Source organism: Drosophila miranda (genome assembly GCF_003369915.1).
Source record: "Drosophila miranda strain MSH22 chromosome Y unlocalized genomic scaffold, D.miranda_PacBio2.1 Contig_Y2_pilon, whole genome shotgun sequence".
Classification (NCBI taxonomy): Eukaryota; Metazoa; Arthropoda; class Insecta; order Diptera; family Drosophilidae; genus Drosophila; species Drosophila miranda.
The window spans coordinates 17001155-17016945 of NW_022881614.1; positions in this window are offsets into that span (position 1 = coordinate 17001155).

Consider the following 15791-nt stretch of genomic DNA (forward strand, 5'->3'; position numbering starts at 1 on the left):
AACCACTCACACCTATGGAACCGGCCACTTGTTGGCGGTGTGTGCGTGAGTTGCTATCCCCTTCCCTAGCAAACAACCGAAATCTATTCATTGCTGGCGGTGTATCGGTAGGCAGGGGGGAATTGAATAAAAGGGAGAGCTGGGGCGCGCGAATCAGGTGTTAATGTTTAAGTGTTAAACAGTCCCAATACATACAACGGTATCATACATATACATATGTACTTATATGTTTTATTTGTTCAAAGAAAGGTAAACAAAAGAGCAAACACGAAAACGAACGGAATACGCGGACGCGTGAGTGTTTCTGTGCGGCGCCACTTAATAGCCAAAAATATACATATGTACATATTTAAACTGACAACTAAGGAAATAGCAACAACAACTAAACAACTATAACAACAACGAAAGCAACAAGGGCATCGAGTGATTCAACGTGTAACTACATAAACCATGTCGGATTCGTATTATCAGGTGAGTGTTACTAGTTTTTATCAGGCTCTAGTTGCTAGTCCCTCTCCCTCATCACGCTCCAGTGGCGTCAGCTGTGAATAAAAAACTCGACTCCATTCTGAGCTATCTTTTTGAGTGGCGGTTGGCCACTCTCTCCGCCACTCTCTGTCCCCCGTTGAGCACTATAAGCACCTGTTGCGCTATGTGAGGCATTTCCGCTTGAGCTGTCCCCCGCAACCACTTGTGGCACATCCTTAGCAATCCCATAAAAGCACTAGTAGCCATTAAAATAGCACACACCGCTAATGATCTCACTTTCGTTAGTCGGTCACTTTTCTCGCTTTTGCCAGAGAGTGAGTGAGAAGTCCAAATGCCAATTGGCTTGAGTGCGTGACCCGCTCTGCAAACACATAGAAAGAGCAAGAGCACAGGGGCATTGGTGGGGGGGCGAAGTCGTAGATACCCTAGCAAAGGATTTCTATGCTTGAAAGGATCCCAATCATATTGGAAAGTCTTACGTTTTCTCAGTTCCAAGCTTCTGTGCAAAATTGTAATACGTACCCTCTGCATGTGGCTGGAGAGTTTATTAGGGGAGTTACAATTAGTTTGGTCCAGAACGGCGGACCCAGTAATCAGTTGATGGCCCTCCTAATTGCAGGGTATTTACAGCAAAATAACTGTGCGATTTATAAATAGAATCGCTTTGCTTGTTGCCAATGTTTTATACGCACTGGTGAAGGCGGGGGCTGGAACGCCTTATCGCCGCATTTGCTGATCGCTGTTTCTGTTGCTCTTGCCGTTTGCTTCTGTGGATGCCGCTTTATCGGGAAGAACAGCAGCCGCCCGCCTCATCACGTAGTGGAAAAAATGGCCATTCACACAGACGGATTCAGTACGGACTATTCACCCATTAAGTTCATTCGTGAGCCATTCAATAAAATACAAATGTTCAATGGTGAAGGAGGAGGAGGTCGCTGGGTGGGTGGTTATGGGGTTATGTCATTGGCGTGGGAGGGAGGGAGCTTTGAAGGTGGAAACCATTAAGCTTGTTGTGCGTGCCACTGGCCCCGTTTTGGGCTACCATTTGGGGGGCTTTGGGGTTTGGTTGTTTCCCTCGCTTTGTCATTCCAATGGAACAGGAGAAACAGGAGGACGCTCTCCGACGCGTCCCCCCCCCCCCCCCCCGCCCATCTCGTGCCTGCTGCATGCTTCTGCCATTTGTGGAGCAGCTGTTGCTGCTGCTGCACCTGAACCGTGGCTTCAGTTTGGAGCCGAGTCTCAGTCTGGCCTGCAGGTTCTCGGTTCTTTCATGCTCGAACCGGTTTCGGATCGGTTTCGGCTTTGAGCCATCTTTAAGTTCTTCTTGTTGTTGCTATTTTGTAGCGGCTTGGCAGAACAGGGTCAGGCCTGTTTGAATGGAAAATCGCTCCAAGGTAGATCTAGGCAGCTTGGTAATGATTTTTTTCTTTCACGAGAAACAATTCAATGGCAACTGGCCGAGGCTCCCCTTTGGATAAGTGCTTTACATTCTGTGGCAGGAACTTTTGGAAATCCAGTCCCACTTTTGCTCATTGCATTCTTTGTTTTTATACCCGATACTCAAAATGAGTATTGGGGTATATTAGATTTGTGGTAAAAGTGGATGTGTGTAACGTCCAGAAGGAATCGTTTCCGTATATAAAGTATATATATTCTTGATCAGCATCAATAGCCGAGTCGATTGAGCCCTGTCTGTCTGTCCGTCCGTCCGTCTGTCCGTCTGTCCGTCCCCTTAAGCGCCTAGTGCTCAAAGACTATAAGAGCTAGAGCAACGATGTTTTGGATCCAGACTTCTGTGATATGTCACTGCTACAAAAATATTTCAAAACTTCGCCCCGCCCACTTCCGCCCCCACAAAGGACGAAAATCTGTGGCATCCACAATATTATAGATATGAGAAAACCAAAAACGTAGAATTGTAGAGAAGGACCATATCTTTAAGACTGCGGAATCTGAATTGGATCGTATTATTATTATAGCCAGCAGCAAGAAAACAATTTCATTCTTTCTCGCCCTGTCTCTCTCTAACACACACGTAGCATAGGCGGCTTTACTGAGAGTAAAACATTAGCGCCTAGATCTCAGAGACTACAAAAGCTAGAGCAACCAAATTTGGTATCCACACTCCTAATATATCGGACCGAGACGAGTTTGTTTCAAAATTTCGCCACACCCCCTTCCGCCCCCGCAAAGGACGAAAATCTGGGGATATTCAAAAATCTCAGAGACTATTAAGGCTAGAGTAACCAAATTTGGTATCCGCACTCCTGTTAGATCTTACTATAAAACGTGTATCTCAAAATTTCGCCCCACCCCCATCCGCCCACACAAAGGACGAAAATCTGTTGCATCCACAATATTGCACATTCGAGAAAACTAAAAACGCAGAATCATAGATAATGACCATATCTATCAGATTGCTGAATCTGGATCAGATCAGATCATTTTTATAGCCAATAGGAACAAATCAATTTGCAGTGGCTACGCAGCGCCCGACGTCACGCTCAGACTGATTTTCTGTCTCTCTCGCACGCACTCTTTGTCGTGTCGTTTAATATTAGCGGCGTCTGCCGGAGGAGAGTCATACTGACTTAGTATCGGGTATAACCGTAGAGTTGCGGTGTCCGCAGCAACTCACAACGTTCCCCTCGTTAGAGTTGAATTTTGTACCTCTGGCTCTCTGGAAATGTTAATTTGTTTAACAAATTTGCAATAAGCAAAAGGCCTGGACAAACACTTGATCATGAGCCTGGTGCTGTTGACTGCTTGAGGAATGTTAGACAAACATTCAGCGGCTACCCTGCCCCATCAAGTGTCACGTGTCTCTTCCTTTGCTTTCTGTTCTGTTCCGTTCCGTTCCGTTCCCTACCTCCACCTCTGCCTCTGCCCTTTTGTGTGCCCACATCTTGGCCACTGACAGGCTGTCAGAACCAACAAAGGGCCCACACAGAGACACGAGAGGCAGCAACAGAACCAGAACCAGTGCTAGAGTCCATGCCACCAAGGCTTGGAGCTGCCTCTGTTATTTGCCATTGGCTCAGACACGCCATCAAGAAAGTGGCTCTATCTCTCAAAAGGGAGATAATTTAGTTGCGTTAAACCCCCCTCCCGCCCGCCGAGTATATCAATTTAAAGATTCATTTTTCATTGGTACCCGTATTCCACATACAAATAGATTTAGATACATATGTATTCCAGTGGTTCCCCTACCCCCAAAAAGTATCTTTCGCTGTTCGTTTCAAAATAGAAATGCTCTCAAAGAGATACGAGTTTCAGATATACAGAAATTCTTTTAATTAAATTGCAAATATTCGCCATTTCCTTTCCACTCTCTCTTTCCCTCTCTCTGCTTGCATTTTCCCTCCTCCCCCAGTTATTTCTCTTTGTTTCTGCGATTTTTTGTTTTGCAAAAGTTTTCCTGCAACTCGGAGATGCATTTCATTAAATTCAATTTGTATCTATTAAGTGTGTGCTTCCTCCCTGCTCCTCCTCCGCATCCTCCTCCTCTCCTTTCCTCTCATGTGGAATGAGATTTCTTCTCCTCCCCCGATGGGAAAGGCTGATAAGCTATCACCGGACTGGGAACGGGAATCGTGATTCGTTTATGTAGATTTTACGTTGCGCAAAAAACGTTGTACTTGAATGATACCTCGTTGGGGCTTTACAGCAGAGAAGCTGGGTATTGGTTAACTAGCTATGACAATTAGTAAACGAATGACAGTACCAAGTTATATTTTTCTTTAAAGATTATTTATGTATTTCTTGATTACTTTTTGCTGCAACACCGGTCCACACACTCAATTCGAGATCACAAAAAAGAAAGAGGAAGTGGACACTTCAAGTGTGACCAGACTAACTTTACATAATAATACTTAATATATCGATAGTATTATTTAATAGTATTTAATGTTATTATTTGAATGTGGGAACAGGCGTATTCCAACACGCCCCCTCAAAAATAACATTAATCATCAAAATCATAAAAAAAAAAAATGTTTTCATCATTAAATCAAAAAGGTAACATTCAATTGTTCTTCTAATGTGGTTGGTGTGCATTCTGGGAAGTGTTATGTGATCTAGCATTTGCTCTAAGGATACGGGGAAAACCCAGAAAAACCCGATCAGATCACTTTAAAATTAGATTAACATAAAATTAAATTACTTTAACAAATCATTGGTTCTTTTGGTTCAAATCAAAAAAAAAAAAAAAAATTAAATATGAATTAATGTAATAAATTTGTTAATAAAGCATCATGTTCATGTTTTCCTTAAATTGGAATCATTCTTCTTGTAGTAGTCCTAAATTGTTCCGCAGTTCCGCAAATCTTCCAGCAGGTAGTGGCTTCGTGAAGATGTCAGCAAGTTGGTTGTCTGTATTAATATACTCAAGAGAAATCTCATTAGTTTCTATCTGTTCTCTTGAAAAATGATATTTTATATCAATATGCTTTGCTCTTTTATGACATGAGGGATTATTTGCAATGCTAATACAGCATTGGTTGTCTTCATAAATTTTAATGGGTTTGTCGAGTTTAAGATTAATACTATTTAGAAGAGACTTTAGCCATAAAGCTTCTCTTACAGCTTCAAATAGGGCCATATATTCAGCTTCAGTTGATGAAGCTGCCCCTGAATTCTGTCTTTTTGTATTCCAACAAATTAAATTGGAATCGAACATTTTAAACAAATAACCCGTTGTACTTTTTCTATCAATCTCATTACTACCCCAATCGGAGTCTACATAGCCAACTAATGTATTTTCAAATGATGTATTCTTTTTAAATATAAGCTTCATATCAATAGTTCCCTTTAAATATCTAATAACCCTTTTTAAACATTGCCATAACTCAGCATTGTTCTTGCTACTATATCTACTCAAGATATTTACAGCGGCAGCTAAATCTGGTCGTGTACACATCATTATGTACATTAAACAGCCAATAAGGTTACGACATGGAGCATTGCAGTCTTCATCTAAGTTAAGTAACTCATAATTTAGTTTATATAGTAATGGAGTACTGACTAAATTGCAACTATCCATGTTAAATTTATTTAAAATTCTTTTTACATATGCAGCTTGACTCAAATATATTTTGTCTTCAAACAAAAACCGATAAAATGTTTTATCTCATTTAAGTCAGTCATTCTAAATCTTTCGCTTAAATACTTTTTGAAATTATTCATTCTATCCATATCCCTTGTCGCTATTACCACATCATCAACATATAATAATACATATATGTTTTTGTTTATGTCACCTCTATCAAGAATATATATGCAACGATCCACGGGAGAGTTTACAAAATCGAATTCTTTCAATGCTTGCTCAAATACTTGAAACCAGCATCTAGCTGCTTGTTTGAGCCCATAAATGGCTTTGTTCAGTTTGCATACATGCCCAGCACCGCATGATACGCCCTGAGGAGGCCGCATATATATCTCCTCACTTAATGTACCATTGAGGAAAGCTGTTTTAACATCCATCTGATGGACTTTCAAATTAAACTGGACTGCCAATGATAGTACAAACCTAAAACTGGCAATTCTAGCAACGGGAGCAAATTTTTCGTCATAGTCTACTTGGTACTTTTGAGTAAATCCTCTTGCAACCAGTCTAGCTTTGTATTTTATTGGGACTCCTAGTTCATTATATTTAATGGAAAATACCCATCTACTGTCTGCAATATTTTTGTTTTCTGGCTTCTTTATAATTGTCCAGGTGTTATTAATTTCATGGGCATTTAAATCTGTATTTATTGCCTCCTCCCAATCAGATTTATCATTCCTAAAATTTATTTCATCAAAAGAATTTGGAACTTCATCAAACATTATATGGGCATTTAATATAAATTTGTTAAAGCTTTTATCATGTTCTTTATAAGACACCTTCGGCTTAGACTTTAACCTCTCACTTTTTCTATAATTATATTAGTATCCTTATTTTCTTCACGACAATTATCTGGCTGATCAGCTTTTTCACAATCCTTACTCTCATTCGGGATATATAATTCCTTACTATCATTCAGGAAATCAGTTTTTCTTTTCCTACTTTCATTCGGAAAATTCAGCTTTTCGCATTCCTTACTTTCATTCAGGATTTCACATTCCGTACTTTCATTCGGGAAATTAAACTGATCACATTCCTTACTCTCATTCAGGATTCCACATTCCGTACTATCATTCGGGAAATAAAACTGATCACATTCCTTACTCTCATTCAGGATTCCACATTCCGTACTATCATTCGGGAAATTAAGCTGATCAGATTCCTTACTCTCATTCAGGAATTCTTGTTGACTTCTTTCCTTACTCTCTTTCGGGAAATCTGTTTCAAATTTTACTTCTCTAGAATAAAGCATATTAGTCTCGTCTGCGACAACATCTCTTGCAACAATAACTTTTCCTTTAATGACATCCCACAATTTGAGTCCATTTTGTTCATACCCTATCAAGATAGCTTTGAATGATTTTTCATCAAATTTACCTTTTTTAATTTTGTTGTGCACATACACGGTTGAACCGAACACTCTTAAAAACTTTAAATTGGGCTTTCTATTGTGCCACAGCTCATATGGGGTCATTTTACAATCACCAAGTGCTTTGCTTGGAATTCTGTTGATTAGATATGTTGCAGTTAGCACAGCTTCACCCCAAAAACTTTTGTCTAATTTTGCACCATTTACCATAGCACGAGCTTTCTCTGTAATGGTTCTTATCATTCGCTCCGAAACACCATTCAACTGAGGTGTATGTCGCACTGTCAAATGATAACTTATTCCTTTATTAACGCAGAACTCACGCATTTCATTCGACAGGTATTCTCTACCGTTGTCAATGTACAAATTGACAATCTTGAAATTAAAATGAGCCTCGCTCTTTGCTACAAAATCTTTAAATACATTGAATACATCTGATTTATATTTTAACAAATAGGTTACACAATAATGTGTAAATTGATCTACGAAGATCACAAAATAATTTTTATCGTCTAGTGTAACTGGTTTAATGGGGCCACATACATCTGAATGTATTACAAACAAGGGTCGTTTTATATAACTTTTATCTTTAGATTGCTTAAATGGCAACCTAGCCTGTTTCCCATTTAAACATGACTCACAAACTTCATCTGATATTTTTAAAGTAACAAGAAGATTACTGTCATTAAATAAATTATTATTCTTAATTTCAAGCAATTTTGCATTGCTTATATGCCCCAACCTCTCATGCCATAATCGATAATTATTTTTGTTCCTAGCATCTACACTGTATGCTTGGAATTTGACTACAGGTATATCCAACATACCTGTATATTTAACAACAATTACTCCATTTTTTGATATGGAGACACCACCACAGTCAAACTTAATTGACATCCCTGCCTGTTGCAGACGCTTGACAGACATGAGGTTTCCTGCTGCCTCCTTGCAGTAGAGCACATCCTCCAGTGTGATATTGTGTCCATTGTGCAGCCGCACAATTCCACGCTTAGTGGCATATAAAAACTCGCCTTCTTTTGCCACAGCGATTTTAATTGGCTGCTCCAATTCGATGCAATCGGCGTACAGCGAGTCATCATTGATCAAATGATCCGTTGCACCAGAATCGAGTATAAAACCGAGTTCATTATTTATTTGATCACTCTTTGTCATTTTCCGCATCATAAATGCGAACCCGTGGCCCGATGCTGCAAGCTGAGCTTGTTTATTATGTTTATAATTTTCTTTATTTTGATTTAACCTTATAAACTGGTAACAGTCTTTTTTCATGTGCCCTTCTTTGCCGCAGTGATGGCATTTAATGTTACTTCTAGCTTTTCCCTTAAATAATATCTTTTGCCGTGTGTTTCTAGATCCAAACGTTTTACGATTATTAAAATTGTTATTATTTCTTACAACTGCCTTCATGACTTTACTACTTGTATCAGTACTTTCATTTCTTAATTTGGTCTCGTAGTCGAACAATTTATTTTTTACAAACGCTAATAATAGAGTTTCATCCGACAAAGTTTCGATTGCCGTGATGACACCATTATAGGTTGAAGGTAGAGTCTGCAGCAAATGTGCCACTTTGTCCATCTCATCCATTTTAGCGCCCGCCCCTAACAACTCACTCACTGTTTCATCAAAAATAACAAAATGACTCGAAAGTGTCATTTCACTTGAGAGTTTGAGTGTTATTAAACGTTTACGTGCAGCTAATTGCGACGCAAGGCTTCTACGCTCATATATGGCGTCTAAATTCTTCAGAATATCACGTGCCGAAATGTCGCCTGCCGCGAAGTTTAGAAATACGTCGCCTAAATATTGAATTAAAATGCTCTTCGCACATCGCTCTGCCTTTTTCCAATTATCATCTACTTCGTTAGGCATTATGTTATCGACTACTTGGAGCACCTCTAATTCAGCAAACAAAGCTCTGATTCTAAATTTCCATATAGAATTTTTCTCGCCACAAAAAGGCTTAATATGTTGCTTATTTCTTTCCATTTTCTATGTATGTATATATTATACACACACACACTACAAAACGAGGGGGAACGTTGTGAGTTGCTGCGGACACCGCAACTCTACGGTTATACCCGATACTAAGTCAGTATGGCTCTCCTCCGGCAGACGCCGCTAATATTAAACGACACGACAAAGAGTGCGTGCGAGAGAGATAGAAAATCAGTCTGAGCGTGACGTCGGGCGCTGCGTAGCCACTGCAAATTGATTTGTTCCTATTGGCTATAAAAATGATCTGATCTGATCCAGATTCAGCAAACTGATAGATATGGTCATTATCTATGATTCTGCGTTTTTAGTTTTCTCGAATGTGCAATATTGTGGATGCAACAGATTTTCGTCCTTTGTGTGGGCGGATGGGGGTGGGGCGAAATTTTGAGATACACGTTTTATAGTACGATCTAACAGGAGTGCGGATACCAAATTTGGTTACTCTAGCCTTAATAGTCTCTGAGATTTTTGAATATCCCCAGATTTTCGTCCTTTGCGGGGGCGGAAGGGGGTGTGGCGAAATTTTGAAACAAACTCGTCTCGGTCCGATATATTAGGAGTGTGGATACCAAATTTGGTTGCTCTAGCTTTTGTAGTCTCTGAGATCTAGGCGCTAATGTTTTACTCTAAGCAAAGCCGCCTATGCTACGTGTGTGTTAGAGAGAGACAGGGCGAGAAAAAATGAAATTGTTTTCTTGATGCTGGCTATAATAATAATACGATCCAATTCAGATTCCGCAGTCTTAAAGATATGGTCATTCTCTACAACTCTACGTTTTTGGTTTTCTCATATCTTTAAAATTGTGGATGCCACAGATTTTCGTCCTTTGTGGGGGCGGAAGTGGGCGGGGCGAAGTTTTGAAATATTTTTGTAGCAGTGACATATCACAGAAGTCTGGATCCAAAACATCGTTGCTCTAGCTCTTATAGTCTTTGAGCACTAGGCGCTGAAGGGGACGGACAGACGGACGGACAGACAGACAGGGCTCAATCGACTCGGCTATTGATGCTGATCAAGAATATATATACTTTATGGGGTCGGAAACGATTCCTTCTGGACGTTACACACATCCACTTTTACCACAAATCTAATATACCCCAATACTCATTTTGAGTATCGGGTATAAAAAACGAGGGGGAACGTTGTGAGTTGCTGCGGAGACCGTAACTCTACAGTTATACCCGATACCAAGTCAGTATGGCTCTCCTCCGGCAGAAGCCGCTAATATTGAACGACACGACAAAGAGTGCGTGCGAGAGAGACAGAAAATCAGTCTGAGCGTGACGTCGGGCGCTGCGTAGCCACTGCAAATTGATATCTTGCTTTTGGCTACAAAAATAATCCGCTCTGATTCAGATTCAGCAATCTGATAGATATAGTCATTATCTATGATTCTGCGTTTTTGGTTTTCTCGTATGCGCAATATTGTGGATGCAACAGATTTTCGTCCTTTGTGGGGGCGGAAGGGGGTGAGGCGAAATTCTGAGATATACGTTTTATAGTGAGATCTAACAGGAGGGCGGATACCAAATTTGGTTACTCTAGCCTTAATAGTCTCTGAGATTTGTGGATGCCCCAGATTTTCGTCCTTTGCGGGGGCGGAAGGGGGTGTGGCGAAATTTGGACACGAAACGGTCAAGGTCCGATATCACAGGAGTGTGGATACCAAATTTGGTTGCTATGGCTCTTATAGGTTCTGAGATCCTTGAACTCATATTTTGCAATTGGCAAAACCGACCATGAAACCTGTGTGTTAGAGAGAGACAGAGCGAGAAAGAATGAAATTGTTTTCTTGATTCTGGCTATAATAATTATACGATCTGGTTGAGATTTTACACTCTAGAACATATAGTCATCCTCTACGATTCTGCGTTTTTGGTTTTATCGTATCTTTAAAAATGTGGATGCCACAGATTTTCGTCCTTTGTGGTGGCGGAAGTGGGCGGGGCAAAGTTTTGAAATATTCTTGTAGCAGTGACATATCACAGAAGTCTGGATCCAAAACATCGTTGCTCTCGCTCTTATAGTCTTTGAGCACTAGGCGCTGAAGGGGACGGACAGACGGACAGACAGACATGGCTCAATCGACTCGGCTATTGATGCTGATCAAGAATATATATACTTTATGGGGTCGGAAACGATTCCTTTTGGACGTTACACACATCCACTTTTACCACAAATCTATTATACCCCAATCCTCATTTTGAGTATCGGGTATAACTACACAAGAACGCACTAACACTCGAACTAATTTTACAACTATTTGTTATTAATTTAATTTATTTAAATTGGCGTGGACTGGGCCCCTAACCTATTGGATAACTAGCTATGACAATTAGTAAACGAATGACAGTACCAAGTTATATTTTTCTTTAAAGATTACTTTCTTGATTACTTTTTGCTGCAACACCGGTCCACACACTCAATTCGAGATCACAAAAAAGAAAGAGGAAGAGGACACTTCAAGTGTGCCCAGACTAACTTTACATAATAATACTTAATATATCGATAGTAGTATTTAATAGTATTTAATGTTATTATTTGAATGTGGGAATAGGCGTATTCCAACACTGGGCAAAAGCTAGGGGTTTCTTCTTTGCCATTCGACGATACCCAACTCCAGGTGGAGGCAGAACCATAGCCTCCATCCCACGACTACAATCTAACTACTCCAATGGCCATATCGATCAACGACGTGCCGCGGCTGGCAGTGGCAAGAGTCAGCGCATTAATTTGCACAATTGAACCCATCAATTGCAGCAATTAAATGTGCCCCAGAGACGAGTGAGCGTCCGTGTGCCATGAATGTTAGGCGTAGGGGCAGTGCACACGGCATAGGGTAGGAGATAAATAAAGTGTTATATAACCGAGCAACAACAACAACAACAGCGGCAGCAACAGAAAGTTAATTAAATGATTGTAAATGATGTTAATTAAATGATGCCCAACGACCCTTTCGTGTAATATTTTCCCTTTGTGTGTTTCAAAGAGAGACAAAAGGAGAGAGAGGGAGAGCAATCCATGGACCTGTCATTGGAAATTCATTGCAAATATTGCCCCCCCCTTTTGGATTTCACTGGAAATGAAAGCGCACGAATATTTTGCAACATTTAATTGCTCAATTTTTGTGTATTTAAAAAAGCACTGGCACTGAAGTAAATCTTGTCCGAGGGTCGAATTGATAAGCCTCAGAAACAGAAACAGCACCAGAAACAGAAACAGCAACTGAAAAAGCAGAAAAACAAACTAAATAATCTGTTTACCGATATGGCACTTGCTTGAGAGGATGGGGGCAAACAGCTGCTGTTGCTCTTGCTGTTTCTGTTTCTGTCTCCCGCTGGCAAACAGTCGGAAAAACTGCGCAAAAGAGTGCCAGGCACAGTGGGTGGTGGTTGGGTGTGTGGTGTGTTCTTTCATTCACGGATTTCAATCAAAACATCTACTGAATGGATCGCTGTAGAAATTCCTATATATGCACATAAAATATATAAAATATTCTCCAAAAGACTGTGAGTCGTTTAAAGGTTCTTAAGTTCTGTTGATCCTTGTGACCCAGTCCCAGAACTTTACTTATCTACGGCTTTAGTTGCCACAGAAATGGGGCACACACACAGACACACACAGAGGCCAGGGCCTGATGCTTCCCGAATCTTTGAGAATCCATTTGGAACGGGTTTTCCTGTTCGGTGGAAAACTGGAAAACCAGAATTTGGCACATGCAGGTATCCCCAATTACCGACAGCGGATTCCTGAAATTGGGACAACGTTAGTTAGCCAAGAAGTTCGGTTTGGCTTGCAAATTATACGTGTGCCAAGAACCTGGGAGACGCTCTGAAGCTTGCCACAAGGAAAAACCACAACAAGAACTAGTTGTGGAAAGTAGAACTTGTCTAGTTTGACACACACACACACACACACACACACCATCGAGTAGCGGGAGAAAAACCCCCCCCAAGCGAAGCAGGAACTGCTTACAGGACATAGACGAGATTGGCGCAATCCTGGACGACCTACTCTACCAGATGAACGAGAAGGGCCAGAGGTCGATCAACATGGCCATCAAGAAGATGGTAGCACGCACGAAGGAGTTGCAAGTGGAAGTCAAATCCCATCTGCAGGCGCCAGAGGATAAAAGGGCAGCGCCAGGAGGATGCCAGTGCCATGATCACACTGCAGGCCCAACTGGCCCCCTACCCAGGATGACCAAGCCCAGTGCGACTAAGGCGACGCAAACGGCATCAGGAGCCCACAAGAGCGAGGCAACACCCCGAACTGAGGAGAAGAGCGCGCGCGGAAGGCCCAGGCAAGGACACCAAGCTGACGCCACTCGACAAGAGGAAACCAAGATGCAGTGCGGCAAGGCGGAAGACACCAACCCTACACAGAAGTGGAGTGAGGTGAGAGGCAGGCGTGCGAAACGCAAGCAGACGGGCCGACCAGACGCAGTGCTGGTCAAATGCACCGAGGAGGCATCATACGCCGACATCCTCAAACTGGTGAAGGCAGCACCAACGCTCCAGAGCCTCAAAAACACGGTTCAGGGCATCAGGAAGACAGCCTCGGGCGAGCTGCTTCTAAGGATGCAACAATCCTCAGACCCCGCCACCCAGGAGCTGCAGATGGCCATCCAGGCAGCGCTTGGGGACAAGGCAGCCGTGAAGGCCATGCAGGAGACAGTCGCGGTTGAGGTACTCAACATAGACGAGCTCACGACAGGCGACGAGGTATGTGAGGCCATAGCTGCAGCGATCGACGGCGACTTAACACAAGGAGCAGTGCCGTACATGCGGAAAGCATATGGCGCAACGCAGGTAGCTTCGCTGAACCTTCAGCCCGCACTCGCAAAGAAGCTCCTGGAGCTCGGAAAAGTTCGAATCGGCTGGGTTGTCTGCCGCGTGCGGCAACGGATTGCGCCAACCCGCTGCTTCAAGTGCATGGCTTATTGACACACTGCAGCCAGGTGCAGATCCAAGCGGCCTGTGTCAAGCAATGCATGCTACAAATGTGGTGGGGAGGGGCACAAGCACATCCAGTGCAACAACCCGCCAATGTGCATACTATGCGCTGGCAAGTCCTGGAGCAGAAGATCGACATAGCGCTACTCAGCGAGCCGTACGGCAAAAAACACGAAGGAGTCTGGCAGCAAAGCTCAGACGGAGGAGCAGCAATCTGGAGCTGTGGCCCACAACCAGGCCAGCTTACCCACAGAGCATCCAGAGTGGGATATGTGAGAGCTAAGCACAGCGGCACTTTTGTCTACAGCTGCTACATAGCACCAAGGTTCACGCAGCAGGAGTATGAGGCGATCATCAGCAACATCGCTAACGACGCACGAGGCAAATCGCCGGTCCTGATAGCGGGCGACTTTAACGCCTGGGCCACGACTTGGGGCAGCGCCAAGAACACACCCCGTGGGACATCGCTCCTGGACGAGTTTGCAAGCCTCAACGTCTGTCTCCTCAACACAGGAACCACACCAACGTTCAGCAAAGCAGGGCGGGAGTCTATTATAGACCTCACCTTTGCAAGCCCAGAGCTCGCACGCCACGCGAAGTGGCAAGTGCTGAGTGCTTACACCCATAGCGACCACTTAGCCGTAATGACGGAAACCTTTGCACCCAGGAACACAACAAGGATACAGCGGGCGCTCCAGGCCGGGTACAAGGAGGAAATCCTGAGCAGAGCCGCACTCCTCTCGGCAGCAGAAAACCTAAGCGCCGCCGGGGATGCTGAAGCATCCGCGCTTGCCGTTTACAGGACCGTCAAAGCGGCTTGTGATGCAGCCATGAAAAAAAGAAAGATCGGAGGAAGCAGGCACCGGCCAGTACCGTGGTGGAATGAGCACATTGCCAAGGCCAGGAGGGAGTGCTGCGCAGCTCGGCGTGCCTACCAGCGAGCAAGAGGCTCCGCCCAATTCGGCAGAAATGGCGCGGCATTCAAGGCCAAAAGAAAAGAGCTGAAGGAGGCCATCAGAAGCAGCAAACTCAAATGCTTCAAGGAGCTCTGCGATGCGGCCGATGCGGAACCTTTTGGTGGAGCATACAAACTAGTCATGGGGAGATTAAACAGACAGCCTATGCCCAAGGATCCGGTGCATATGAGAGAGATAGTCGGCACCCTATTCCCTAGACAACCACCCTTACAAGAGGAAGCTAGGGTAGAAGGAGCTAGCCTGAGGGACACCACCACCATCATCACTGCCAGAGAAGTACTGGAGGCCACGGGTAAGCTGAAGATCGGGAAAGCGGCAGGTCCAGATGGAGTCCCTAATGCAGCACTAAAATGCATAATTAGAGCCCATCCGGAAGCATTCGCCACAATGTACACCCAGTGCCTAGCGGAGCGGACAGTCCCACGAGCATGGAAACGGCAAAGGCTGGTTCTGATACCCAAGCCAGGCAAAGAGCTCAACGACCCATCGTCATACCGGCCGCTGTGCATGCTGGACACCATGGGCAAGATTTTCGAGAGGATGGTATGTAACCGACTGGAGGCGGAACTGGCAGAGCGTCGCGGACTTTCCGACCTCCAATTCGGGTTCCGCAAGCAGAGGAGCACCACTGACGCCATCGAGATGGTGACAAACCTTGCCATGGAAGCCATGGCAGGAACGCGATGGGCTGGAGGCGACAAAAAGTACTGCCTAGTATGTACACTAGACGTACGAAACGCCTTCAACTCTGCCAGCTGGAAGAGCATCCTAGAGGCCCTGACCAGGAGGGGTATATCTGAGCAAATCACACGGACTCTGCGAAGCTATTTCACGGACCGCGTCCTGATCTACGACACGGAAGAAGGAGCAGAAC